Genomic DNA, 26,889 nt, shown 5'->3' on the forward strand with positions numbered 1-26,889 from the left:
AATTCCATTGGATCACTGAGTGCCCTAAATCCATCTGCGGACTCATTACTGATAAAATTGCCAGCTGCACAATTAACTCTGTGAGCATTGCCAAGTCCTCAGTTTCCTCATTTGCAAAATGACTATATATATTAAGTAATCGCTAAGGGAAGAAACCCTTCCAACTCCATAATTCTATTCTTTCTCTCCAGTGAGAAGTGACATGTGTTTTTGAGAGGTGTGCTGTTGTTTGAGCTTAGTTTTTCTCCTTATGCAAGAATCACACATGAGGTCTACCAGGGGGCTGGGGACTTGTTTATTTGCTTTTAAGACTCTTTCAGGGCAGCCATTGAAATAGTGTCTTTTCATTTCGATTACTTATCATTTAGACACAGGGACTCCGCATGGTAGGGCCGACCTGACCCCCAGAGGAGCCTGCCCTGGTTCTGTCATTCCACAAAAGAGACTGAAAGCTCCTCCAGATCCCCCCTTCCGGAATCCTTAAGGGAACTCCTCTTTGGTGGAAATGAGGCCTGATAGTTCCAGTCTAGCTTCATAGATGCTTTTCTGGATTCACAGGTTGTGCTTGACATTAAGGACACAGTCTGCTTTGGCCAGCCTCACCATTGCCAGAGTGAGGTGTTTCTGGTGATTTGGTTTGTTTTTCCTTTTAAAACCCGCGTATTTAATGTTGTGTGTGATAGAGCCTGATTGTCCCCATAAGGAAAGTAAGTTTTTATGTCATTAACATGCTGATTTGGTTCAAGAAAGAGAGAGTAAACTGCCAGTATGGTACAGTATTTCTGGGTGTTGTTTTCTTTTTTCTCTCTCCTTTTTTTTTTCTTCCTTTTACAAGAAGAAAAAGACCCAGAATTGTGCCCTTTGGATTATCATCTTCTCCTCTTACATTTGAGTTTCAAAATCCTCTTTGAATGAACAATTAACTCTCAAGGTCTGTATCACAGCAGCTGCCTTTGGGTGTGTCCCTGGTGACTTTATGGCTCTGGACACTTCTTCCTCTCAGCTCCTTGTGAATATTGTGTGTCCTGGCCCTCTCTCTGAATCACACTGGCATTCAAACAATAACCTCTCCCCTGGCTGGTGCTTCTTGATCACCAAAATGACCACGCAGCCTCTACTGCTGTACTCTTCTTTCAGATGCTCCCCACGTTCTGGAAGAAAAAGATAGTTTTAACATTTAATTGCCTACATGATAAATTTTGATAAGGACTCAAGTATTAGATTTTGATGAGTACTAAGGGGGAGACCCAGACAATAGACACAAAATCTTATTTTTAGAGACTGCTTTACAGTACAAATGTGCAGCACTTGGGGGGAGCCAAGTCTTCACATTTGAAGGAGAACAGTGTTGTTGCCCTGTCTGTGTCAGGATTTCCTCCTCTTTGGTCTGCAATGCAGTCCTGCTTTGGTTTAATTAATCCATTAAGGTCTATCTTAACCCTAGTCAGTAATGATGGAGGGGCTCACCGGAGCCATCTAGAATGGGAGAAATTAGATGGATAATGATTTTTGTGCTGATGATGTGTTCTGTCTTTTTATATAGTTGATCCCATGAGGGACATATTTCTTTGGTGTATTCATGCTGATGTTCTCAAGACAGATATATTACAGAGAAATAAATCAGACTCTGAGATTTTGCTAGTGTCTAATTCTTGGTGTGTAAATTTAGTGTTTTAAAATCAAAGCTATTTTTAAAAGGATATTTTTATCAATATAATATTAAACAATCAAGAGGATGAGAGAAATTTGAGAAACTCTCAATTGGGTATTATTTTTTATTACACTTAGATACTGTTATGGAATATTTATGTTAATAGTCTTCTTCTGATTACTCCCTTCTCCACAAGTAAACTGTTTAAGATGATTCCTCCTCAGTCCAATTCAACAAGTGTTTACTGCATGGCAGTTGGCAGTTCTCAAAAATCAGGAGACTTAAATGGCTTTATATGTCTAAAGTAATAAATCAGGACAGTTGGGGTTTTTTTATATAGTTATTTGAAATCAAGACCTAAAGATGCAAGGCAATAAATTAATCAAACTGTACAGGTTGAGTACCCACTATATTTTTCCTACTATGAGTGGAATTTATAAGCAACTACAATATACATTTAAAATTCAATACTTTTTTTAAAGTATGGTAAGGTGGATGGAGTGGTTTTTACCTTGTTTTAGAGGGTTGGCAATTGGCTGATAGAAATCTTGGAAATTTCTTTAGCCAAAGCAGGGTTCAAGTTATAGTTTGAAGGAAGGAAAGATGCATGAGGGATTATTCTGCAGATGCAGGCTTATGGGGGAAAGGCTCAGAGGTGGACATTTCCCACGTAAAAGGAAGACTCTCAAGGGGAATAAGCCAGAAGGAAAGGAGATTTGCTCAGTGGACACAGGAGGGCCTTAGTGGCACCATTTTCTGACAGATTAGATGAGCAAACTTGTAAAAGGCTTTCAGTGCTGGGAGTTTGGAATTCACAATTGATCTGAAGTAGGATGGAAACCCACTGGAGGACTGAAGAGGGAACTATGACAGTCAAACCATTGAGAATATGTTTGGAGGGAGGCAATTTTCATATCCTAGGTACAGTGTGATCAGAAGCTGGCAAAGGATAACAGAAGAAAATGCATATTTGAGTTAAGATCATTATAAGAAATTTTCTAGATTTAATAATTGGCTGTATATGAGAAGCAAAATATTTTAAAATATGAAAGTCTAGCAGAAGTTTGAGGCATTGGATGGTGTCATGGACCATGGTTATATAGAATTTGGATAGCAGAATGATTTAAAAGGAATGAGAGAATGCTCTATATGGAATCTGAGGTGCTAGCAGAAAATCTAATCAGAGATATTCTAAAGAGGAAGTGCTGACTAAGTTCACTTAATTAACCCCAACTAAGAGAAGTAGGCTACAGAAAAAGATGGATGAGTGTATGAACCCCTCATATGTATGACTATGAAAAGAAAAAACTGTGCGCCTTAAGACGGTAGTGCCTTTTAAGATGGACAGCATATTAAGGAGAAAGTAAAGGAAGGTTGAGGAAATCATTGAAGGGATAATAAAATTGAGCTAAGATTTTAAACTACAGAAGCCAAAGACAGAGAAAGAAGCCATTTTGAGGAACTTTTTAGGGAAACAATAGCAATAAGCTTAAAGGAACCTTGCAGGATCATCTCAGCCAATGCCCAAATCCTGTGTATGGGAAAAGGAGGCCTAGAAGAGAGAAATGCCCAAGCAAGCAGAGCCAGCTTGTAGAAGAATGAGGACCTGGGCATAGGCATCTCTGATCGTGGTCAAGTGCACCTTCTACTGTGCCATGCTGCCTCAGTGAAGGACTTGTCCAGTCACATCTTGCAAATGTTACGAGTTAGGCAAAGAGAGTCTGAATTTGTAGAGGGCCAGGCTGACAAAAACTGACTTGTGTAAATCTGCTGACGAGAGAAAAGGAGAGGGTTTCAGCTGTGTCCAGGACGGTCAACAGAAGAAGGGGAATGAATGGTTTTGAGTATTTCAGAGCAACTTCTTGCCTGCTAATGCATCAGAATCACATTTGTAAGAGGGCACTTAGAGAAGCACCGCTACACCATTTTGCAAGTGTAGAAGCATATTTATATTTTTATTTTGTTTAAATATCAACTCTTTTCAACTTGGTTCTTAATATTGAGGGAAAATTCTTTGGGTTTCATGTCTAAAATTGAACCTAGACTTAGTTGGTTAAAAATAAGACCAAAACTGAAGAATCTTTCACTCTAACCTAAACTGAGGGGCTGGTTTGCTTTGGACGTTGACTGACTTTCTTCAGTACAGCCATGCAAAGACTTGGCCAATGCTGAAGTCCAGAAAACATGCTGTGCTTTGCTTGCTAAATATTTTGAAATTGGCCCCTTGTCTTCAGGAAGACCTCCTGGGTTTTGCCTGAGTAAGGACCACAAACTTGAGCCCATGCTAACTACAGCTGTTGAAGTCTTGTGAGGGATGGAGGAGATACTGTGCAAATGTGACATGTTGAAGGGGACTCCCCTGCATAATGTGATCCATGTCTTTAGGAATAGAGCTTTGCTTCCATGTTAATACATTCTGGAAATTGCTCAAGAGGCAGCTTTGGCATTAGAATAGCAACTTTCAAAGCAGTGAACGTCAGCACTTCTATTTCTCCTTCTTCTTGGCGTGCATTACATGAAGCTGGAAAGACTAATTGGCTAAATGAAGGGACTCAGTGTCGCAGAGTTGAAATCCTGGCGTGTAAATGGAGAGGTGGGGAGAGACTTTGCATGCATATCTATATGGCCTCCCTTTGTGAATTATCAGAATAGAAATGGTTCTGCCGCTTCTCTAGTTTCCCTGTGAGATGAGTTGGGGTGTGAAGTGCATGGCACAGAAATTCGCCATGCTTTGTATCTGTGATTACTTGTCTCTGTGTGCATCTTTTCCACTCCTAAATTGCGTGTTTACCTAAGCTTGCTGAATATTGCATTGTTTTAAAAGATGTGTCCCTGAATTAAAGTTATTATATGACAATTATAATATGGCTACATACAGCTGAATATTATAAAGAAAAAATCAGTAAATGTCATTTTTAAAAGCAAACAAGGAAATCTCTCATTTGTTTTATAGGTGTTAGATATGCTTCCTTGACCTCTGCCAAGCTTTTACAAAGACTGATCAATAATGGAATCAAACAGATCATATGAGATTGGTTCCCTATGGCAGTAGTCAACTTAGCATATGGAGTGTTTCAATCGGAAAGAGTTTCATCACACATACATTTTTTGTGAAAGAGTATTTCAAGATAAGCTCTACAATCCATTTTTAATTTTTGTACAACACCAAAGTCTAGAACTCATTTGGTTGGTTCACCTGTTCTGCCTTTTAACAACACTTTGCCTAAACTGTCACAGACAAATGTAGACCAAATGTATTTCTTAAAACTTTTAATAGGACATCACAATATTTCATATGAGGATTTAAGATCTCCTGAAATATGTCAGAATTTTATAACTAAACTAAATCTTTGATGCTTATTAAGCTCCCCTTTTTAAGGTTTAATTTGAATTATGAATAATAAACATCTATTAACACATCATCTTACTGATAATCATTGTCAAATCAACTCTTAAAATACTTTGGGCAAGGAAGGGGGGAAAGTTCTTTGACCTTTGCCCTGAACTCTCTCTAAGGTTTTCCCATTTCCATTAATTACGGAACTTTGAATCCCAATGTTGATCTAAAACACAGGGTGAATTTAAGTTATCCACTTCTTTGTTAATTTTTGTCATTGGTTTTTTTGCCTTTTTTTGTTGTTATTGTTGGGGTTGTTGAGGAAGTTTGGCCCTGAGCTAACATCTGTTGCCAATCTTCCTCTTTTTGCTTGAGGAAGATTGGCCCTGAGCTAAGATCTGTGGCAGTCTTCCTCTTTTTGTGTGTGGGTGCCACCTCAGCATGGATTGATGAGTGGTGTGTAGGTCTGCACCTGGGATCCGAACCTACGAACCCTGGGCCACCAAAGCAGAGCACACAAACTTAACCACTACGCCACCAGACCAGCTCCATCATTTTGTTTTTAAAGCACTCTTTATGCTTAGTGACACTGCAGAGACCTGAACCTGACACAGTGATGGTCTGCAGCATAAACACCTCACAGACTAATAATTGTTAAACTTTTGATCATTGACAAAATCATTTGAAGTCCCTGGGTACCACTGCATGAAGTGTTGTGGTTAAAGAGTGTTCCTTGGAAACTTGATGCTGAAAGAGGGTCTTGGTGAGTCAGTTGAAAGCTAGGTGAATTTTAAACACTAGTAAAACCAAATTTGAGGATGCCAAATTTGATTCAAAGGTCAAACATTAAAATGTTGCCCGTGGACCATGGAAGAAAAGGGTTTGCCTGGAGAAGAGCATGGGTAGGGCTAGACCCTTGGAGCCAAAAGATGGGAGTTGCTATTTCCATGTGGCATTCCACCCAAGAGGGGATAAAATGCTGCAGTGGACTTCGACAGTTATCAGTCATCAGTTATGCCACTCTAAACATGACTGACCTTAAATATATGTAACATAGTGTCTTTTGTCCAGTAGCTCATCATATAATTTCATTCATCCCACCAGTAAATGAATGTGAATGAATATGAATATGAATGACTATGAATGTACAGGTATCATTCTTCCCAAATGTGAACCAGGAAAGCTGAGGCTCTGTAAGCGTAAGCACCTTGCTTAGTGTTACTTTTATAATCAGTGGTAGAATCAAAACCAGAACTAGCTTGATGTCTGGAATCTACAGAGTGTTGTTTTCAGGGCCAAGTGGAGCAAGTTATGTTTAGTTTGATTTTAATCCATTTCAGAATCTGGACAACATCTTAACAAAATGTCTCGTTATACCCTGTTTTTCCTGTAGATTTCTAGAAAGGGAGCTACAGTTAGGGGTGCAGTGTAGGTCTTTTTTCTGACAACAAAGTGTTTTTGCTCTTACAATCTCATCAGCTGAATTACCAGAAAATTCATATTCTGTATCAAACTCACATAAGGTGAGTAATGACAGGTAGCGATGTATTCACAAAATGTACCTTCTTGCTGTGTGTTCTTCACACACCAGACTGAAATGGCTTTTACAAAGCTCTCACTGGTGATTACATAAGGTCCTACTTCACTGCCACGAGGTTTGATCTTTGACACCAGAGAAGCGACAGCCGCAGCTCCAAAGAGCCTCTGCCCTTTGTTGTCTCAGAGCGGCTGCCAGGTGTGCTTTGAACCTCATTGCGAGAAATCCCCGGGAAAAGGTAGGAAAGCCACAGTGTCAGCAGAAGATGCAGTGGTCTAAGCTAGAAGTAGTTAGTCTTTCATTTCTCTCCATTTTTTTTACCCAGCCATCCTTCCTGAGGGAGAGAAAAAAACTGACTTAAATAGAATAAGAATTCCCCCATACTTCATCTTCTTCTGTATTCCTCAGGGCTGGAGAGGGGGCTGAAGAAGAAGCTGTGAAGCAGAGATACACTGGTGTTGGCCCTTGCGTGCAGCAGATTATTCTTCAGGGTCATTCTGTAAGAGATTGCACAAAGATACAGCCAGAAACAAAATGCGGTGGGGGGCAGAGAGGGGAAGAGACAGTGATGTCAACCAGATGGGGGACACTGAGAGAGAGGGAACATTTTCCCTGAGAGGTTCACCAATCACGGAGAAATTAAAAAAAAAAAAAAAAACTGTAGTCTTAAAACGACTTTAATGTCTTATTTTTCCCTTCATCAGGAAATTAGCATTCCAAAAGTTACGCTTTTGAGTGTATCTTGATGTATGTCTAATCAGAAGTGCATTTTTATGGCTGGGTTATAAACCCATCACAATCGTGAGGGGTTAAAATGGGATGCCTTCAAAAGATAACCTATACCTACTCCAGGCTTGAAACTCGATTAGCCCAGCTATTAAAACCAGGAGGACAAGCTGTTTCTTCCCTGGATACAAAAGCTGTTAGGCTACGACCTGACCCAGTACAAAAGTTTTCTGAATCTCTCTCCACTTTACAAAACGTCGGCTCGTCGCTGCCGTCTGCAGCGAAGCTGTTTACAGCTCTGTGCTAAGTGGAAAGTTCAAATCAATTATTGTCCATTAGAGTTTAGGTATAACTGATGAAATATCCCCGGAGGAGTATTGTAAATGTATCAAGACGTCCTTCCCCATTATAGAAATGGGGACGCAGAGTGAATTACTTACCTTCTCTCTTACCCTTAATGCCTCTGGAAGGCTGCTGGGCAGACAGAGCTTATCTTATCTTGCTGGGGTTTAAAGTGAGGACTTTACCATTTGGCGAACATGTGTAGTGAGCTGACAGAAATTCCAGGTTCCAGCTCACCTTATACCCTCCTTAACCCCCTTCTGGACCTAAAGGGTCTAAGAGGCCAAAGATATACAAGAAAATCCTAAAAAAATAATGAAAACTGCAATCTAGAAGTTCCCTGCAATCAGGTTCTTTTAGAAATGATGTTTCTTGTCAACGATCAAGTAGGAAAAGCTTTGACTCCAAATTTTCAGCAAGTGACTCTAAGACTTAATGCCAGATAATTTGTGCCAGGATGCTTTCTTTCATAAACCTAGGTCTCTACATCAAGCTTCAGCCGGGAGGAAAAGGAGACCCACTGACTGCTCAAGTGTGAGATGGGTAGCATTAATTTCCCAGAATCGGTTATTCAGTTACAGTGCCTTTCACTCCATAAAGACTAGAACTGAGAGGAAGAGGGTCTGGATTGTGATCTGCTATGACAGGAGATGGACAGAGGTTCTTGACTTCCTTTTAAAGTTGTCTTTACTTCTCCTCCCTTAGTTCTGCCCCATAGCAATCTCTGTGCCTTAGAGATCCTCAGGCTGAAATATATGTGGACTCATCTTGTCATGGGAAAGCCTGGGTGCTATTCCTCAGAGTACTGTAATTTTTCAAAATCCAAAAAGTGACAGAGAAAGGTCAAGGAGACATCATTCTCCTGTATCAACTTTTCCTTCCTCCATGTGCACAGGTGAGCAAGACACCTTTTTATTCAGAGCTAGTCTTATTCAGTTCCAGTGGCTGCACTGAGGGGAAGCAGTGGAAAGGTCCCAACACAATCCCACAAGCCCATCATCCTGGGGATAAGAAGCATCTTTAAAATGCAGCACTGATTTCTTTGTGTTTCTTAATGCCAAGGATAACTCCGAGGATGTTTCTTGCTGACAGCTCTGTCCGTGGTGCTAAGTAGGAAACTGGCCCTATTTCTTCCCTGTGGTCCATACAGCTTACCCGCTACTCTCCTGGGGCTTCCAGTCATCTGTCTATGGAGATATTAATTGCTGTCCAGTAAATCTAGCCAAGATGAAAACCAAGCTTCCGAGATATTTATTGGGTCAGATTTTCTTCTAGGTCACTCAGGTAATGAGAGATTTCATGTTGTTTTTCACCTTTATCTAGGTAGGTCTGTTGCTTTTTTTTAAGTTGACAAGAAGTCCTCTGAACCTACCTTTGGTTGCTAGATCATCACATGTGCCATGAAAACTGTCACTCACTCAAAGGGAGCAACCTGGTTCCATGCCCATCCAGGTTCCCCTCCCCTCAAATGTATGTCTAGCCCCAAATCACTAGCTTCTAACAATTTATGATATTTAAAGAATGAGTCCATTTCTCTCCCCCATATTTGTAGTAATGGCCGTCTGCCTGCTTCCCTCAGCGTGCATAGGACACATTTCTCTTCATTCAGATTTCATTTATTCTACGTGGTATATCAGTTGTGTTGGCAACTTAGATTGTACAATTGTTTCCTCTCACTACTTTAGGAAAACTGTTTTACGTGCTAAGTTTGATACTAACATTTACTGATTAAAGTCTAAATACTTTAAGATAATTAATATCATACAAAGAGAACTGCCTTCAGATTTGTCCCGTGTCTTAACGGCAAAGTGCTAAAGAACTGTACAGTTCCCTATCTTTCTCCAGTGGAGCAGAGCATCTGGATTCTACACCTGAAAAGCAGCCTAAATATGATAGCATTAAATGTATACCCACAGTACCAAATGTGTTTAGACTTATTTTCCTGCTTCGTTGCTATAGGTAAAAGTGTGTTCAGTCAGTCCTTTCCAAACCAGCTTCTCTGCTCTGAAGCCCATTTTGCCTGCCCTATTCTGAATATCAGCCAGCACACTCACAGATTGCTAACACGCTTGCTCAGATTTAAGGAGCCGTCCTGATTTTCAAGTTTCTTCTAGCCGTTATTTGTGTTCCAAATTATCTTACTGCGTCTGTATTAATTTTCTATTTCCAAAAGTAAACTCCATGTATTTCAAGGCAGCACGGTTTCTTTTTTACATTTTCCAGGGAACTGGTGTTTTTAATGTCATGTGAGGACAACATTACACAATGGATCTTTGGCAGGGATACACAGAAATGAATACCGTGTGCGAACAAACATTAAATGGCAGTCTTAATTACAGAGTTTGACTCTGTTGTTTTTAATGCCCTTCAATTTTATAATTTGATGGAAAATGCATCAACACAGCTCTTTTCTTTCTACCCTAAATGATTAAGGATTGATATACCCCCAAGCCATAGTAGCCTGTTAGAGCCGTCCGATCAGGTAGGTCTTACATTTCATCCACTAGAGGGCAGTAGGGATACACATCCACACCAACCAATATGTGCAACATATGGTCGATGTGGAAACATAGTAGCCATAGCTTTCGTGTGTATGAAAAATTCCCATTACAGTGTTGCTTCACTTATAATTATATTGAAAGTAAACACTAATTCACAGACGGACTACGCATATTTTATTTCAACATACCCCACTAGTGTTTTGTCTATTCCAGTTTAAAATGCCCTGAGTAATGAAACTTCCACTACTTCCCTTGGGAAGCTGTATCAAAACCCAACTGTTTTCACTGCTTGAATTTTTTTTTAACATACTCAAGGTCTATTTGTCCTCTTTCGAGCTCATTTAGAACTCCGTTACGTACTTCCTTTTCCCTTACCATAAGGCTAGTTCCATTCTGGGAAGCAAATGTTTATTGATCTCCTACTATGTGTAAAGCATCGCTAAGGGAATGCATGGCCACAGCTGACAAGGGCTGCAGCAGTGCATTAGATGGATTTTTGTGAGTCAGAAAGCCAAAGGAGCAGCTCTCCCAGGCCAAACCTCCGAAGACAAGTCGGTCTGAGTTCTAACGTGAGTGATATCCAGAAAGCTGTCACAGCTTGGGCAAATTTTCATTTGTGCTTAGGTTACTGTATCAGAACTCAAAAGGTATTCCGAAGGCACGGTAATATTAAATATCACCGAGAGAACAGTGAGGTGTCCAGCTGACACAGCGGTGAGTTCATGCCAAGGAAGTGACATGGATGTTTACTAATGAAGGTTTAGTCTTTCTTCTTTCTGCAGCTGGTTGTCAGGTTAGTCTAGAAACTTCAGAACTTATACTGGGGTTCTTTATACCCATTTATGAAGGATAGGAAGTGGGTCTCTCCCCAGGGAGTGGCACCTTGCTATATATAGATCATATTGTGTTGTCTGCTTTCTATCACTGACTTTCTGGGTCCAATCTTGGTCACATTATACACGCTACACAATGGGAAAGAGGTCCAAGTTCATGTGCAATACTCTGGTTTGCATCATTAGTTTCTTGGCATATACTTTGATTATTAAGTATCTGAGGGGGAGGATGGAAGAAATCCAAGCCAAGAAAGTTCCTTTAAGGCTAGAACTCACAATTACACAGTTGTTAAAAAGTCTTTTTTTCCTTTACATTAGAGACGTAGCAAGATTTTTTGCTCTATTGGGTATATTCATCTGGAAGGATTTCCGTAAGGCTGTCCTGATCACCAGGAGTAATCCCCAGATAGACGTGTATGCAAACAAGAACTGTTCAGACTCCAAGAGCAAAAATTGAACATTGTGGAAATTCTAGAAATGATACTATTTTTCTTTAACATCCTTTGAGCCTCTGCACGAAGTAACCTATTCTCCAGAGTTTTTCAAATAAAGTGCTTTCCTTTGCCAATTAAGAGAGCAGGAATGTGGTTTCATAGGCTGTCTTTCTTTAGGCAAATGGTAGGGAAGGGTACCAAATCGACACAATACCTTAGCCCAGGTTTTCTACCACAAACAAAGTTTAGATTTGAAATTGATGTCACCTGTAATAAAATCCACACGGGTATTTTATACGGAAGTAATTAAGTGTAAATGTGCAACAGCCATTTTTGTGTTTTTGTTTGTTTCAAAATATCAGAGGTGATTAGGCCATATTATGAACTAATTACTTACTTAATTTATTTAAGTTGAAACGAGTTTTTGAGTTAAACAAGGGCCAAAAACAAGAACTCATTAATCCATTCTGCACATCCCTGAAAGGAACAAAACAAGGATGTTAACGCCTTTATTTTATTATGTTACAACACACCAATATTTTGAACACTGATGAGGATCCAAGTGGTCAAAACATCTGTATTTGGTAAGAAAATAAAACAAATAAACTCATTTTCCCACCATTTCATCCTTTCACAAGTGGTGTGCTGAAATTCAGAATGAATTACTAAAGGTACTAAAATGGCGTGTCTTTTTTAGCACATTTTCCTATGGAAAGTTTAAAAGAGTCTTCAAACATATTTGAAAACAGTAAACAAATAACCTACAAAACTCAATATTTTCTTAAATTTGGAAGTAAACCACAGTCATTCTGGGGCTTCAGACTCTGGTACACCAAGTTTCAAACCAGAGCATATTTTGGTATTTTGATGGTTGAGTTATAAGCCCCTGAGAGAGGGACTGCTTGTGTGCAGTGAGGGCAGCTGCCCGTGGAACTACAGCGGAGCTACTAAAATCAAACCAGTGTTTACTTGTCACTGCTGGCCAGGAGGTGTGGGACTCGGTAGATCTGTTCTGCAGGCCATAAGAGGAGCTCTGTCAGCGCTCTGCGATTGGGTTTCACCCTCTGCATCTATACTTGGCCAGGTTCTAGAAGGACAGAAGGGGAACACAATATGCTCATGGACCCAAAAGACAAAAGAAAAAGAAAAAAACCCTAGATGCTGGAAGCAAATGCAAGATGTCAGACAACATTTATGGCCTGAAGTTACTTGTTCTCATGTCTGAGCCTTCATCTTCTGGGTTCTAATCCCTCTTTTTAGTTAGTTTGTAAAGTATTGCTGAAGAATTCAAATTATGGTATATCTGGCCACACTGATCAGGTGGTTGATATTATTGTCCCACTTAATTTCTATTTTTACGTGTCCTTTTATGACATGATTCTCATTACCTGAGGCAAAATTCTGGCATATGATTGCCACCAGCATCGCTGGGTATCCTACACATGGGCAAAGTCTATGCTCAAATATTTTATGAAGAGGCAGTGGCTCAAGCTTTAATTCTGGTAAACTTGTTTCCCACCGCTGTAGGAACTGGGGGTGACCTGCAATGGAAGCAGGCTTCTCTTTTCCCACGTGAAAAATGGAGAGAAAAATCTCTGTAATTTTCATACCTCAATGGAATATGGTGAAGATTTGATGAGCTATTTATATAATCTTGAATTCAGGGGAATTCTCTTAGGATTAACATCTTTTTGGGGAAGGGATGATCACTCTCAGCTGATTTGAGGAGTAACAAATTGAAACCCTGTTCTTGTACCTCAATACAAGCTATAGCAATACCACTGACTTAGCATTAGTGAGAGCTGTGTTCTGAATTATTTTGCCCAGGGACTCAGATCCGTTGGTATTAAGCCCTAGGTGTCTCTTGGAAGCTTGCCACTTTAACCTAAATTAGAATCTTTGACTGTGAAATAGAGTTTTTCTCTGTACCAAGACATTTATTCATTAAGCAAATATTTATTGAGCAAGTACTATGTGTGAAGCACTATACAGGGCCATCTTATTTGTATGAGAACTGAATTTATGATGTTAACCTCATTAATCCCATGTTCTAACCAAGAAAACCAGCCAAACAAGGCTCACAAAATTGGAGCTTTAGATTTGAAAGGAGTCCTTCACTTTACAGATGAAAGCATTTAGGCCTAGACCATTCAGTCATTTTGCCCAACTGAACACATCTAGTTAGTATCAAGAGCCAGAACCAGAGCTCAGAGCTGGTGGTCTTCCTGTAATGTCCTGTCTACTATATGCTCCTCCTCCCCAGAGGCAAAGGGTATGAGCCAAGCAGAGGTCAACCTCAGCAATTTAGTACTGTCAGGATTAAACCCAAGAGGCTGAACTAACTAGTCTTCATTGGAGTTTTACCAATAGGAAGAGGCTATGAAAATCAAGTATTAAAGTCAGGACTGCTACATGGAAGGAAGAGAGAGTCCAGTCAATACATGATATTGTGAGTCTTTCGATACATATAATGTCTTCATTGAGAAGTTTTTCTCTAGATCTAGACAATAAACCCTGATATTTTCCTCATACCATCTTTCTTCTTTGGCGCTTATCAGTTCTTTTCATTCAGTTAAGCAATGACTTCATGACATAGCTTTGCCACGTTCAGTAATGCCACATCCCCAGGTCTTATTTGCAGGAAGATCGTCAAATTAGCATTGAGGGAAAGTAAGTCTTTAGTTAGGAAGTGTTCTTAAATAATAAAATAATTTCTGCTCAAAGGACTATTTCAATCCTTTCTAAATGTTATCAGACCACACTGATTTTTCACTGGCCAGTGAGAGTAACTATTTGGGTAGTCCATCTCCAGGGGCATATTTGTGAAAGCAATGAGTTGCCTGTCAGTGTTACAGAAACCCATTACTTCTATGGCTAAAATCTTGGAAAAAAAGAAAGAAAGAAAAGAAAAGGGAGCAGAAATGTAAATAAGGAAGTGTAAGAGAGCCCTGGAAAAAAGATTATAGATGACTTGACTTTTACCTGAATTTTTAACAATACACATAAATAGCTCCTATTCACTTGCAAACATATGCAATAATTCTGAATATATAAAAAACAACTGGCCCCATTTAACAAGGACATAAATTAAGATACGAGTGTTTACCAACATATTCAAAGGCAAGGCTTTTGTTTTTGTGATGACAGATAGAAAGCTCCTAAAATATGTTATCACAGCCTTTAGGTTAGCAATACTCTTGAATCACAAAATCTCTCGCAACTGAATTTAAACTCTTCAAAATATGGAGGAAATCAAGCTCATGAGGATTAAATCACCCAGAGTTTGGGAAATTAAACTCTGGATTTTCTCTAATTTCTCTCCCCCTCTTCAGATATTTCTCCCCACCGCCCAGATAGTTCTTGCATTTCTCGTCTTTCATTTTGATAACCCATTCAACATTAGAATTAGTAAGCCAAGGGGGTGGTTGGAGTCCATGATATTCATTCACTTCTTTGACATTACTTTTATTGAAATATGTCAGTTTAGATTAGGGAAACTAAGAATGAGTCTTTAGATGAGCTAATAGAGAAGAAAGAGTTTCTGTTAATATACGTTGTAGTCTGTGGTAGTCTATAGTAATCCAGAGCTGCATGTGTTGCTAGCCATCTGTCTTTACTTTCTCATGATCTGCTTGCTTCTTTCGTTCCCTCTTAATGAGAGCTGAAGACATCTTAATGTAAAGCTGTAGATGTTCACATGGGTTCTTGGCAAGAAGCTACCGTACACACAGTTTAGATAACGAGGGAAATGGAGAACAAGACTTCATATAGCTTTAACAAGTTACGCTGGTCGGCTTAAGCTGTTAATATTCAGGCTCCTGGGCAGAAAACAGCAGCAGTGTGGCCGCATAGCTTTGGAAGCAGATAATCCTGAGTTCAAACGCCAGGTCTGCCCCTTACCAGCTGTGTGACCTTTGTGAAATTACTTTTCCTCTCTGAACGTCTCTGATCCTTAGTTCTCTCATCTGTAACAGGGAGATAACAATTGCTGCAGAGAAGGCGTGGCATGACCTGACTTAGGCAGTACAACGTGTGTGACTGCAAGTTCAAGAATTTGTGGCACTTCTGGCCTCGGCATGCCTAATGTCAGCACCACAGCTGACCCCTAGTTTCTTATGAGCATCTGGTTGAAAGAAAAACCCCACTGAGTCGGGCCTACGGACCTTTCATCTCAGCAGTCACCTTCTGATCACAGAACCAGGAAATTGTTGCATAAGACAAGTTGTCCTTCTTGCTAACTTCAAGAGTTAGAGTTACTTTCCCCCAGACATATGAGTTTCCCACTATGGACTTACTATCCACAAATTTAGCTGAGCCTTTGTGATACTATTTGTCATCAACCTTTAGTGAATTTTATGTTGACTGCCAACTGTGTAGTTTTTTTGTCTTAAATTGTTTGTTTTAAAGAGTAACAAGATGATTTCTGATTCACATATACTAGAATTTGATAAGCAAATCCATGTTCGCGTTACCCATTCTTTTCATTTCTCTGTAGGTATTTACCATATCCCTTCCTGGATTTGATCATTATAAATCTTATATCATGGTTATTTTAATTGATTCTGAGCTTTCTCCTGTCCTTACTTTATTTATTTATTTATTTATTTATTGAAGTACTTCATCCAGAAACAGCATCCTACACACGGGCTGCCATTGTCTGCTACTAGAGTTGCTTTAATTTAACTCTCCCCCTTCCCTGTCAAAATTACATCCTAAGTATGCTCTGGGCTCAAACCAGAATGATCTTAATGTGGATGCAATTGTATTTGAACCAAGGGTCAGCTTAGAGGCAGCTGGCAAAATGTTCAACAGACAGGACCAAAAGGAAGAATTGTAACAGAAAATGTGATTCTGTCTGGAGCAAAGTGAGAAAGTTGCCTGAAGGAAAAGATAGAGACTGAAATGTTTACTCATTTTGGAGATCCTAAAGAAGAGGTAGAAGATAATGTTTACCTAGCCAGTTTGTTCCATTGGAGCTGGAGCTTGGCCTTGAGCACCGGCGGGCCCAGAATGAAGTCTAGGTTGGGCAGGCCGGCCTGTGTTGCCGTGAGAAGCTCGGGCTACCATTTTGACAATGCCAGCAGAAATCTGCGACTCAAAAGCCCAAAACTGCTTACCTCCACATGAGCATCGCTAGCACGAAGTAAGATTTGAACTTTATGTGACTCATTATGAGTGGGTGGCAACCTACTGTGAAGGCAATCTGTGAACCCAAGGTCAACACCCCGGTGAGAAATCCCTGTAGTTAGCGAGTGATGCAACCAGTCAGCGCACAGAGGGGAGATCCGTGTCCTCCTCGGCTTGACAAAGCTGACAAGAGCATTTTCTGCTCTTGTTTCTAATGCTGTTTCTAAGGATATTTGGCACATCATTAGGTCTGTGCTTGGCACCACAGTCTCCAGGAAATAAGAATGCCTGACGTCTGAACAGTGCTCCAGAGAACACTTTAACATAGATTATCTCACTTGATCCTCACAGCTCTATGGGAACTGGTCATGCTCCCTTTTTATGGATGAGGAAAACTGATTAAATTAAATTATGTGTGCAAGAGTAGCTAGTAAATTGTAGAGCAAGGACTGGTCTTATGATACTCACTCTTATGTCCTTTTCATGTCACCACCACAATGATAACCAGGTCATCTCCAGTCACCATCCTAAAAATATACTTTCTTTCCCCTAAATGTATTGCATTATACTTGCATATCCTGAAGTTGATCTGAACTGTTTTGGGCAACAGCAAAGCTCATGACATCTTCCTGAAGACCCAGTGTTTTAATACGCACGCAGAATACCAGTCATACAGAGATTGCCCTGAGTTCTACAATCTATGTCATGGGACTATTGTACACGAAGCCCAGCACTGACCTTATGTCTGGACATTCAATCCAGAGAAGAGGTCATTAATCCTAACCTTTTCTTCTTTTCCTGAACTTCCTTTCCATATTAAAATCCCACTCCCACTCCTTAATTAAAATGTGCTTCAATACTATTTGAATAACTCAGTGGCATCTGTATCTTACATCTTTCTGTACCCTTCCCTTCCTCCTGACGGGCAGAATCCCTGAATGATCCTCGTAAGTTCTGAAAAGCTTTAGCAGGGTAGATAATGAGTAAAGATCATTGCATTTCAGCTCCCTGATCCATTACACTCCTGCCTTTCACCAGCATGCAGAGCGTTGTGTTGTTTTTTTTTTTCTAACAGAATAAATTAAATATGAAAGAGAAGGACTAATGTAATTCAAATAAACATGTTAATGACCCTATTTTTCCATTTGGTAACTAGACCGGATGTGGTGGAATGCCAGTTTTTTACTGAGCCTGTAATTTAAAACTTTCAACAAGGACACTTTTTTCCCCTTTTATTTCCATCCTCCGCTCCCACCCCCGTTTATTCTTACAGACACTCCTTACTGTCCAATTAGTTTTGGAACATGAAAACTGCCCTCACTGCTGCCTGGAGTCATAGGGGACCTGGGTTGGTTTATCTCTGTGGGATGGCTTGTAAGTCTCCGGTTTTACTGGTGATTATGCTGCCAGAGCTCTGTGTTGTTCAAGGGCGTGGGGAAGGAGGTGGCTGGCGCCTTTCACGCACCCCTTCTCTGGCTCTGGACCCCCATTTTGTGGATTTTTGATGTTTTCCGTGTACATGTTTACTGCTGGAGGCCATACTTTCGAATTCAGATTTGGGAACGGAAGAGCTCTTAGCGTGATTTTAACCCTGTCAGTAGCCATCCATTCCAGCTACATTTTTTATAACAGTCAAAGCCATGCCATGAGAGCTTGTTGTCATCCACACGGACACCCTAATAGACTCGGTGTGCCCCGAGACGACTCCCGAGTTTATTCCTGCCCCCGCCCTCCTCCAAGCCACTTGTCTCCTTCTGCACCGGGATTGTAGTCGTTTGCCCCTGCGCCTCCCACCCCTCCTCCAGGAAATGGCCTGCCCAAAACGAGGCCCTTCCTCCTCCAGACTTCACATTTGCCACCTGTCTGCTGCACCCATCATTAGTTAGCTCCAGAGCCTGACTTTTCTCCAGACTCTGCATTTAATCCCTAATTTCTCTGCTACTCCCCAAATATGATATTCCTTTGGCATTTTACCTGCTAGAACCAGTTCTCTTATTTCTTTTACTTTGGTCACTTTCCAGTGTTTGAAGGAAAACTTTTTGATCTGAACACATTTCTGGGTTTTTTTTTTTTTCCAATTTACACGGGAGGGAGGGATGGAGGGGAGAGGGGCTCTGGCCCCGTTACTTCTTGTTTGTTTTCGTTCTGGAGAATGCGGACCATCTGTGTCTCTCAGAAGCTAGTCTACAGCCATCGCGCTGATTCTGATATTTAACTTCTTAGTGTTTTCCCTCGTTTCTCTCTAAGTAATTTTCTATTCCTCCTCCAAAAACTCCTAAGCCCCTCATTAAATCCTTCTTCCTGAGATTTCTTACCTTAATAGTACCTCTGGATACAGTTCCATCCCCGTGAAGGCCAGGATTCAAATTAAGTAAACAATAATGGGAAAGAACAAAAGGGAGAGAGGAAGCAGTAGATGAAAGAAAAAAAAAAAAAAACTAAAGTAGGTTCACTTTTTAAAAATGGATTTCACTAATTCCCAGATGCAATTCCCGTGTCCTCAGATCCATTGTGGCACGACAGCCTCACCTGTCGGGTGGACTCTGCGTTTTTCTGAAGAAACGTCTGTGGATGCTGGGGCTCTAGAAGAGTGGCCTGAGCGCCCCTCCCTAGGATATTTTTCCAGCCACACAGACTTCGGTGAAGGTTGTACTTTCTCGTAGTAATCAAGATGGTTACTTCCCAGAGCTGGTGGAGACCGTCTCACTTTTCTGAGGGCTGCGGATGAATCCCAACATAGAGTCACCGTCTATAAAAGACCTGTTTCGTTTCTGTGTTTCTTTTTTGTGCAATTTTTTGTGCAACCAAGGTCTCTAAACGACTAGATCCCCTTTTGGTAGAAGACTCTAACTCTGTAACTGATGAAAATGTAACTGTTTCATAAAAAACAGTTAAATAGGCTTGTTCCTGAGAAGCAAATTCCCATCTTCAGTTCAGCTGTCGTTGCAATTTAGGACGCACTATTTCCCCCATCCGTATTTTTTAAAAAATCAAAGGACTTTGATTTTTTTTCTCTCATTCTTAAGGTCAGAATTAAAAAGCTAAATGAATTGCAGGCTTCAAACTCCCAGAATCATAGTCCACCGAGTTCAAGTCTAGAATGTGCTATCGGCAGTCCGCTGGCGAAGGGCTGGCGGTCGGGCCCTCGTGGAGCATCCGCTGCAGTGTCAGCCGGCAGGCTTTCTGGAGCTGGGGCCTGTGGTCTCCCATCCCCATTCCTTCGGCAGCTTCTGCCTGTTCCTGCTGTCATGCCTTCAGCCATGAGCACACTATTTAATCAGTGATGTATTAAAATGGCCCTGGTACAGTCAGCCATAGCGAGGCCAAAATCGATTGGCTATTTTTAAAAGGAAAAAAAGAGGACGGAAAATTGCTCTTTTAATCTAGGTAAATCAAATGGTGCCTGCTTGCTCTTTACCTGTAGCTGAGCGGTGGCGAGAGCATTGGGATTGATGAGGGTACTTCTTTGTGCTTCTTTATTCGTGCTTATCCACTTGGGGTAACAGCACCGGGGAATCTTCAGAATGGAGTTTTCACATTCACGGGAGAAAGCTTGTCCTCTTTTTCTCTTAGGGAAAAAAAAAAATCATCTTCCCTTTTGCCCCCTCTTAGAAGATTTGAATAAAAGGAAAATACATTCAACCTTTTCTGCCTTTTTGTTTTTTCCGGCCATGAAATCATATCTGACTGTGACATCACAGTGTGTGGCTTTGGGCAGCCTTGTGATGTATGAAGGTGAGGACCTTAGTTGGGTTAACAGAGCACACACCGGAAGCGGAGGGCAGACGAGCGCTGCTCTCCCACTAAGCAGTCCTCTGCTCCAGGCGCTGAGAAAGCAGCAGAGACCCACTTGGGAGGAGCTCCTTTTCCCACGGATTTTTTTTTTTTTTTAAACTCTTGGGCTTTCTCTTCTTTTAGTATGTTACCAACCAATGAAATTAATTTTTTAAAAGAAAACTGCGCTCTGTTTTTCAAACTGCAGGGAGGTGAGGGTGGTGGGGAGATGGGAATGTGCTGGCAGGTTTGTTCTATAGCATTGATTTGTAACCAGCAAAGGAAATATCTACTTATGAGACACAAATCAATGCAACCAGACTGCGAAAGTGCAAACAGAGAGTGAGAAAATTATTCAATCGTTAGTCTTCCAAGGAATTTAAAAACGTGGAGTCTTTTGATTGTTCCAATACCAAAAAAAAAGAAAGAAAGAAAATGAGTAGAAGAAAGGAAAACAGGACCTGACGACTGGTTCTAATTTTGCCAAGGTTTTTCTCTCGTGATTATGGAAAGGTCAGGCAAGGTTATGAGATTCCTAAAAGATTAGCCATGTGAATGAATTTCAGAACTCATTAACCATGTCCGCAGATGCTGTTGTGGAAAACTGGTTGAAAACCAGTCTATTCCTGAACTTCTGCTTTAGTCCCCAGTAACTTGGCTGCTGTAAAACCGACAGTTTCTTGCAAACTCTCTTTGTCCAAAAATAATCTATAACAAGTAGACCTAGCACTTACTTTTTTTTGTCACATAAACGTGTTACAAAAATTAACAAATAAACAAGTAAAAATGTAACTCTAGGAAGCTACCCATGCTTATTTTGTAAAATTTCACCAATTCAGACGAACTGGGAAAGAGACAACCAAACTGAATTAGCTGAAAGTATGAATCATAGAATATTTGTATGTAGTTTGAACTGAGATTTCCAAGTGTTAATAAGTAAGAGTTTCTTGAGCAGAGGCTTCAAAATAAATAAGAATTATCAGTAGCTTATCAGATATGTGTATTTTAAAATATTTTAAAAGTTTTCTTTCCCCCTCTTATAGGTTAAACATGGTTCTCCTTGCTCCCTCCCCTCAAAAATCTTAACACTATTAGTTTGCTTAGAAATCCTATTTTCAGAGAGAGGGAAAAGGTAAATTGCAACGTAATCCCTATCCTGACTACCACAGGTTGTGAATTATACTGATTTCTCCTTTTGGGGCAAGGGAGAAAAGATGCTCGGATATTCCTTTTCTGAACACTTAAATTAATATAAATAGCTTCACAATACTTTTAATTTTTTTCCTAATGTCCAGTTAGGCCAGAGTCCTGTTCAAAATCTAGAGAAAAATTGGCCGAACAGAGAAATTTTCTAATTTGACTATATACTTTTGCTCCCATCCCTATGATGAAGGCAATTAGCAAGAATCTCTCACCTTATCCTAAAAAATGTGCTATTATTTCTCGAAGTTATCATGTTAGTTACGTTGCCTGCGGAAATCAGGAGAGTGAGATGGAATGGATCAGAGCCCTACAAATAAAGTAATCAAGAATGGCTTTCTGGGCAACCTCTTTGAAAATAAGAACCCCTGCAATAAAACAGCATAAAAGTCACACTCTGTGTTATACAATAATACTTTGAAGTCTGGTTTCTGACAATTCAGAGTCTGAATTCCAACAGAAAGAAAGAAACGAAGACCTGCAGACATGCAAATGAGTGTCCCAAAGTCTCTGACTAAACCTCGCTTCCAAGCAATCTTGTCTTTACAGCACTCATTTTTCTGGTTTTCCAATCCAAAGCAGACAAGAAAATATACCTAGCATTTAAGGTTGGAAGGAGATGGCTCTTAAAAACTGGGACGGTGACACCCCTGAGCTATGGCAGTGACCAGTGGGCTGCAGCTCAGCTTGTGGCCGTTAGACTGAGAGCTGAGGGACGAGTCTGATTCTCAAGAAAAATAAAATGTATTATTGAAGAACAGGAGGAGTGAGCATTCACAAGGATGACCCTGTTTCATAAGAAAAAAATATAAATGATATCAGCATGCTCAGTTTAAGCAAACAAGGATATATTAAAGTTTTCTATTAAAAAAGTGTAAAACATATTTTATTACTTAAAGTGGCGAGTTTATGTCATTAAAAAAATTATATATGGAACATTTCATTCCCCAGGATGGCTTTTTTTGTTGTTCTTTTTTTAATTTGGAAAAAATTAGAAGTGGTTTTTCAGGGACATTAAAAACAAATCTAGCCAAAATTACTCGAGACAAACACCTTGGAAGGAAGGATATTTATTTTTGAATATTTTTTCAAGTCTAGATCTCTTAAAATAAAGATGTCCTCTGTCATTGATCTTAGTTATATAACGTATGTTGTCATCTGGAGTAAGGCACAGTTGCTCACATTTAGCTGTTTTACTTTGTAATGCGTCATTATAAGTGACCAAAAGCATGGTACAGGAAGCTGTTTGTGTGTTTTTTCACTGCTTATGCAACTTCCAAGCAGCAAATGTTCTTGAGACCAGATGCTAAAGAACAGTCAATTGCAAGTTCTCCTCTCCAGATGTATTGATGTTTCATGTCTTCTGGAAGCCAGTTCAAATACATTTGTAAATTCAAGTCTTAACTTTTAGTAACCCTTTCACTTCTGCTAGCCCCTGTTTCAGCTGACAAAGAAGTGGGCTAGAGGCACCGGCCCCAGAGCTGAGTGGTTAAAGTTTCGTACGCTCTGCTACGGAGGCCCAGTGCTGGGGTTCAGATCCCCGGTGTGGACCTACTCAACTCATCAGCCATGCTGTGGAGGCATCCCATATACAAAGTTGAGGAAGATGGCATGAATGTTAGCTGAGGGCTAATCTCCCTCAAGCAAAAAAAGAGGAAGATTGGCAATGGATGTTAGCCCAGAGCTAATCTTCCTCACACACACAAAAAAAAGAATTGGGCTACAATATTTAATTTCAGGTTCGGTGAAGCCAGCCATAGCATGGAGTGGCAATGCCACAGCATACATAATCCAGCCAGGTAAAATGGCACCTCATGCCGAACACTACAATGACTATGAGTTTATGTGTGTGGTACCAAACCTCTTTCAACTTTATCCTTTCCAATAGTGCACTTTGTTAAGACAATTAAAAAAAATGTACCCAGTGTTTCTACTTGGCATGTAGGGTTTTTTTTTTTAATCTGCTCAGCAATTTGGGAGTTTGCTTGGAACACAGATGAGTTAAGATAAAAAGCTATTTTTCAAAAAATGTCTCTAGTAAGTAAAAATGAAGATACTATATCTGAATGAATGTGAACGTTGTCCCCTTGTATATTTTTAAAGCTTCCCAAACCATCGCCAATTCTCAGCCAAGTGTAGCCTACCCAGATTGTCTTTAGAAAGTAGCAATTCACAGAGATTCGCAGTTAACCGTGTATCAGACTGCACTCTGTCTTCAGCCCCTGCTCACAGCTCCACCATTTTAGAATATAGTGAGCTATGCCAGAGCCATACCATCTGTTTAATGGGCTAATTATGTTTACCACATGCCTCCTTCACAGGAATACCACGAGTGAGGTTGCCAAACATCATACAAATATATATGTTTGTATATATAGATATAAAAATATACACATAAATAAAATCATATACATATCTAACAGCATCCAGCATTTCTGAGCGTCATTCTATCTTTCACTATCAGAATATACCACGGGCCATCACTTCAGCCCAGCTAAGCACTGTCGGGGTTTATCACAATGCATGGCAGAGCCATCAGACTGATGGGGACTCAGGGTAGGTGAAATTCAGATTCTATGCCCATACCTCTGTCTTTGCCTGTTTCAGCTGTGCTCTGTAGTGTTCCTAGTAAAATCTTGACATTTTAGCTTCATAATTAATATTTTCAAACTTTAGAAGACTGTATGTTGCCATATTCAATGTCTTAACTCCTTCTTTTAAGATATTATGTCTCTTTTCCTTTGTTAAAAAAAAAAGCGCAAAGTCAGGCCATTCTAAAATAATCCCTCTGCACAAGGCTACAACTTTTCTTTACAAAGCTACAACTTTTCTCTCATGCACCGCAGCTACTATATTGGGCCTATTCTTAAAGCTAGCTTTTTTTTTTCCGTTTTACGAGGACCCTGCCACTCTTCACAATCTTTTTCCCTAGTGTTCTCTGAGCACTTGCTAGATATGTGTTGTAAGTGACTCCAGTTATCACAAGGGCTAATGAACGCTTTCTAGCCATGAAAATTATCACTGGGTCCTAAGATGGGTCAACTTAAGTTGCTTCTTGGAGATGGGGCTTGAGCTAGGTGGGTCTTGAAAGATAGGGGACATTTTGAGCCATAAAGGGAGGCAAACGGAGGGCATTCTAGTTGAAGAGAATGAAATCAGCAGAGGAACAGGACAGAGATGGGAAAGAGTGAGTCATGAGTGACGGGAGTGCCTAGTCAGTATACGATATAAGCTCCAGGTATTGGGTTTTTTGTGTAGCTCCTTTGTCCGTGTAAAGCTACCTCAGCAAGCTCTGGGCCTTCTTGGCTTCAAGGATGCAGTGGCCTGAGAAATATTGGAAGAAATATCCACATCTGTACACCAGACTATAAACTCAATATGTAACATTCTCTTTGAAAATGAAAAGCAGTAACAACGTATGAAACTATCATTGATATAACATTTTATTTAGTCTTTTCTAAGATATAGGAGTATTTTTAAAAGATTTTGTTTTCCCTGAGTGTTAGAATGTTTTCTTATACTGCCTTCACTGAAGAAAATTATTCAAACAGAGCTGTTTTGTTTTATTTGTTTTTGTTTTTGCGGCTTTATGCTTACCAGGGATTTCATAAACAAGTTGAAAGAGAAAAAATAGCCAGGACGTAAATACAGAAATAACCCAATCAGATAAGCTTGCATGAGCATGAGTAAGGGCCTGTGACAAAGATGAGGAAGAGCCTTCGTCGGTAACAGAATGATTGTGTCCTTATCTTAAGCTTGTAAGTCTGATTGGAAAACAGAGATTGACATAGAAAGAAAGGAAGAATTATTCTCTTATAACTTTCCCATGTATAGAAGGAAGAATGACTCGAATATTTACTATGTGACTTCTAGAGCCCAGAAACATAAAACCCAATGCAAACCACATAGACACAGCTCAGGAGAAAGCAACGTGTTTACCAAATTAGAGGGAATTATTCTGTAGTCTTTTCTTACTTTAAAATCATCAAATGTTATAACTAGAGAGACTCTTAAAGACCACCTAATCCAACACTCCCATTTTACACATGAGAAAAGTGAGACTCAGGAGAGGTTTGATGACTTGTAAGATCATGCAACAGTTGCCACACATGGCTGGGGACCTAGATCTTCTGATTTATAGTCAGATGCCTTCCAGCGAAACCACTCTGTCATTTTCCCACTTCTCTGTTAACCATTTTAGAGAACTCTAACTTTGCCTTATCCCACTGACAGGATTTTGTGTCTCTTGATTGTCAACAAGCTTCTCAAGTAATTGCTTTGAAGTTTATTTTATAATAATAAGTTGTCAGATTCTTATAAATGATTCTAAAAATTAAGATGGGTTCTCAGAGGTATTCTGAGTATTCTACAAATAGAGAAGCTCACTAGATAAACATATACAAGTCTTTTCCGTAAGAATTCTGTCATCCCCATAAAAATGGCATGATCATGTTCTCAGATTTTTCAAGGTATCTAGAGTTCTAGACATTTGTTGGAACATGTAAATAGGTCAGACCAGATCTGCTCATTTACCGCCCCCCCCCCCCCGAATTGTCCCTGAAATGTTCTTAAACTGCTGTGCCTTTGTGAGGAACGCATTCCCATTGCTATCAGTATCACCAGTTCCTACTCTCGTCAGCATGGCCAGTTACTACATACTGATTGCCTATCAGGTTCAAAAAAAGCTGTAGTACTTGGTGTTTTACTGATATTTTGTTCAGTGTTAGAGGGGAAAGAACATGGTGAGAGTCTGGCATAGCCCAGCTCCCTTCTGTGAATAAAGAGGCCATCACTGACAATAGGCATTCAATATATGCTTACTGAATGGGGGAAAAAAGCATCCACCATTTCTCTTTTTCAAAAAAATCTCTGGGTCATTTGAAGATAGTAACTCTAAGCTTCTGATACAGTGTCGTGTGGTTTGTTGCACCACACATGGTTATTATGATCGACTTGTCAGCAACTAGCCAGAAATACTCTAACTGTTGCAATGCAAAATAATATAATAATCTCCTTTTACATTTTAAATGTGTCTGGCCCACCAAGTCCTTGTTCAGGAGCCAGACACACCACTGTGAAGGAACTGGCTGACATAGTGCCCTGAAATTTCAGGTAAGTCTAAGCGCCTCACAGATGGTCTTCCAGAAGCAGGAACCTCTCAGCAATATATTCAGAGTGGTTAGAAGGAAAAGCCTTTGCAAAGAAAACTGGTGTCTCGTGGCTGTTTTTATTAAAACATTTAGTCCACCAGCATACCAAGTCTAAGAACAATTTAATTCCCAAAGCGAATGAGTAAGCAGAAGATTCTAGTCCCATTAGCCACATTCCACCAGTGTGGTCCTGTTGTTATGTGGGGTGATTAGTAGTCAAGATCCCCACTGTTCTACTTTTGGATATTTGTGAGAAAAACCTAGAACTCATTTCCTT

The 26,889-nt window shown here is 40.1% G+C and overlaps 1 protein-coding gene and 1 long non-coding RNA gene across 54 annotated transcripts in view; one reads left to right on the forward strand and one right to left on the reverse strand.

The window, feature by feature from the left end:
* Positions 1-26,889, forward strand: part of ZBTB20 (zinc finger and BTB domain containing 20) — a 746,442-nt gene that overhangs the window by 657,244 nt on the left and 62,309 nt on the right. The window lies entirely within an intron of this gene.
* On the reverse strand, positions 793-20,118 carry LOC139076913 (uncharacterized). Of its 4 annotated transcripts, XR_011528949.1 has the most exons (5): positions 18,804-20,116; positions 12,331-12,448; positions 11,759-11,838; positions 6,910-7,022; positions 793-1,151 (listed from the first exon to the last, which is right to left on the reverse strand). It is a non-coding gene; the product is annotated as an uncharacterized lncRNA (long non-coding RNA). The 4 variants fall into 4 exon arrangements; XR_011528947.1 differs by lacking the exons at positions 6,910-7,022; positions 11,759-11,838 and adding an exon at positions 6,551-6,859 and having other exon boundaries at positions 18,804-20,118; XR_011528950.1 differs by lacking the exon at positions 11,759-11,838 and having other exon boundaries at positions 18,804-20,117.

Source organism: Equus przewalskii, chromosome 18 (assembly GCF_037783145.1).
Source record: "Equus przewalskii isolate Varuska chromosome 18, EquPr2, whole genome shotgun sequence".
NCBI classification, from domain to species: Eukaryota; Metazoa; Chordata; class Mammalia; order Perissodactyla; family Equidae; genus Equus; species Equus przewalskii.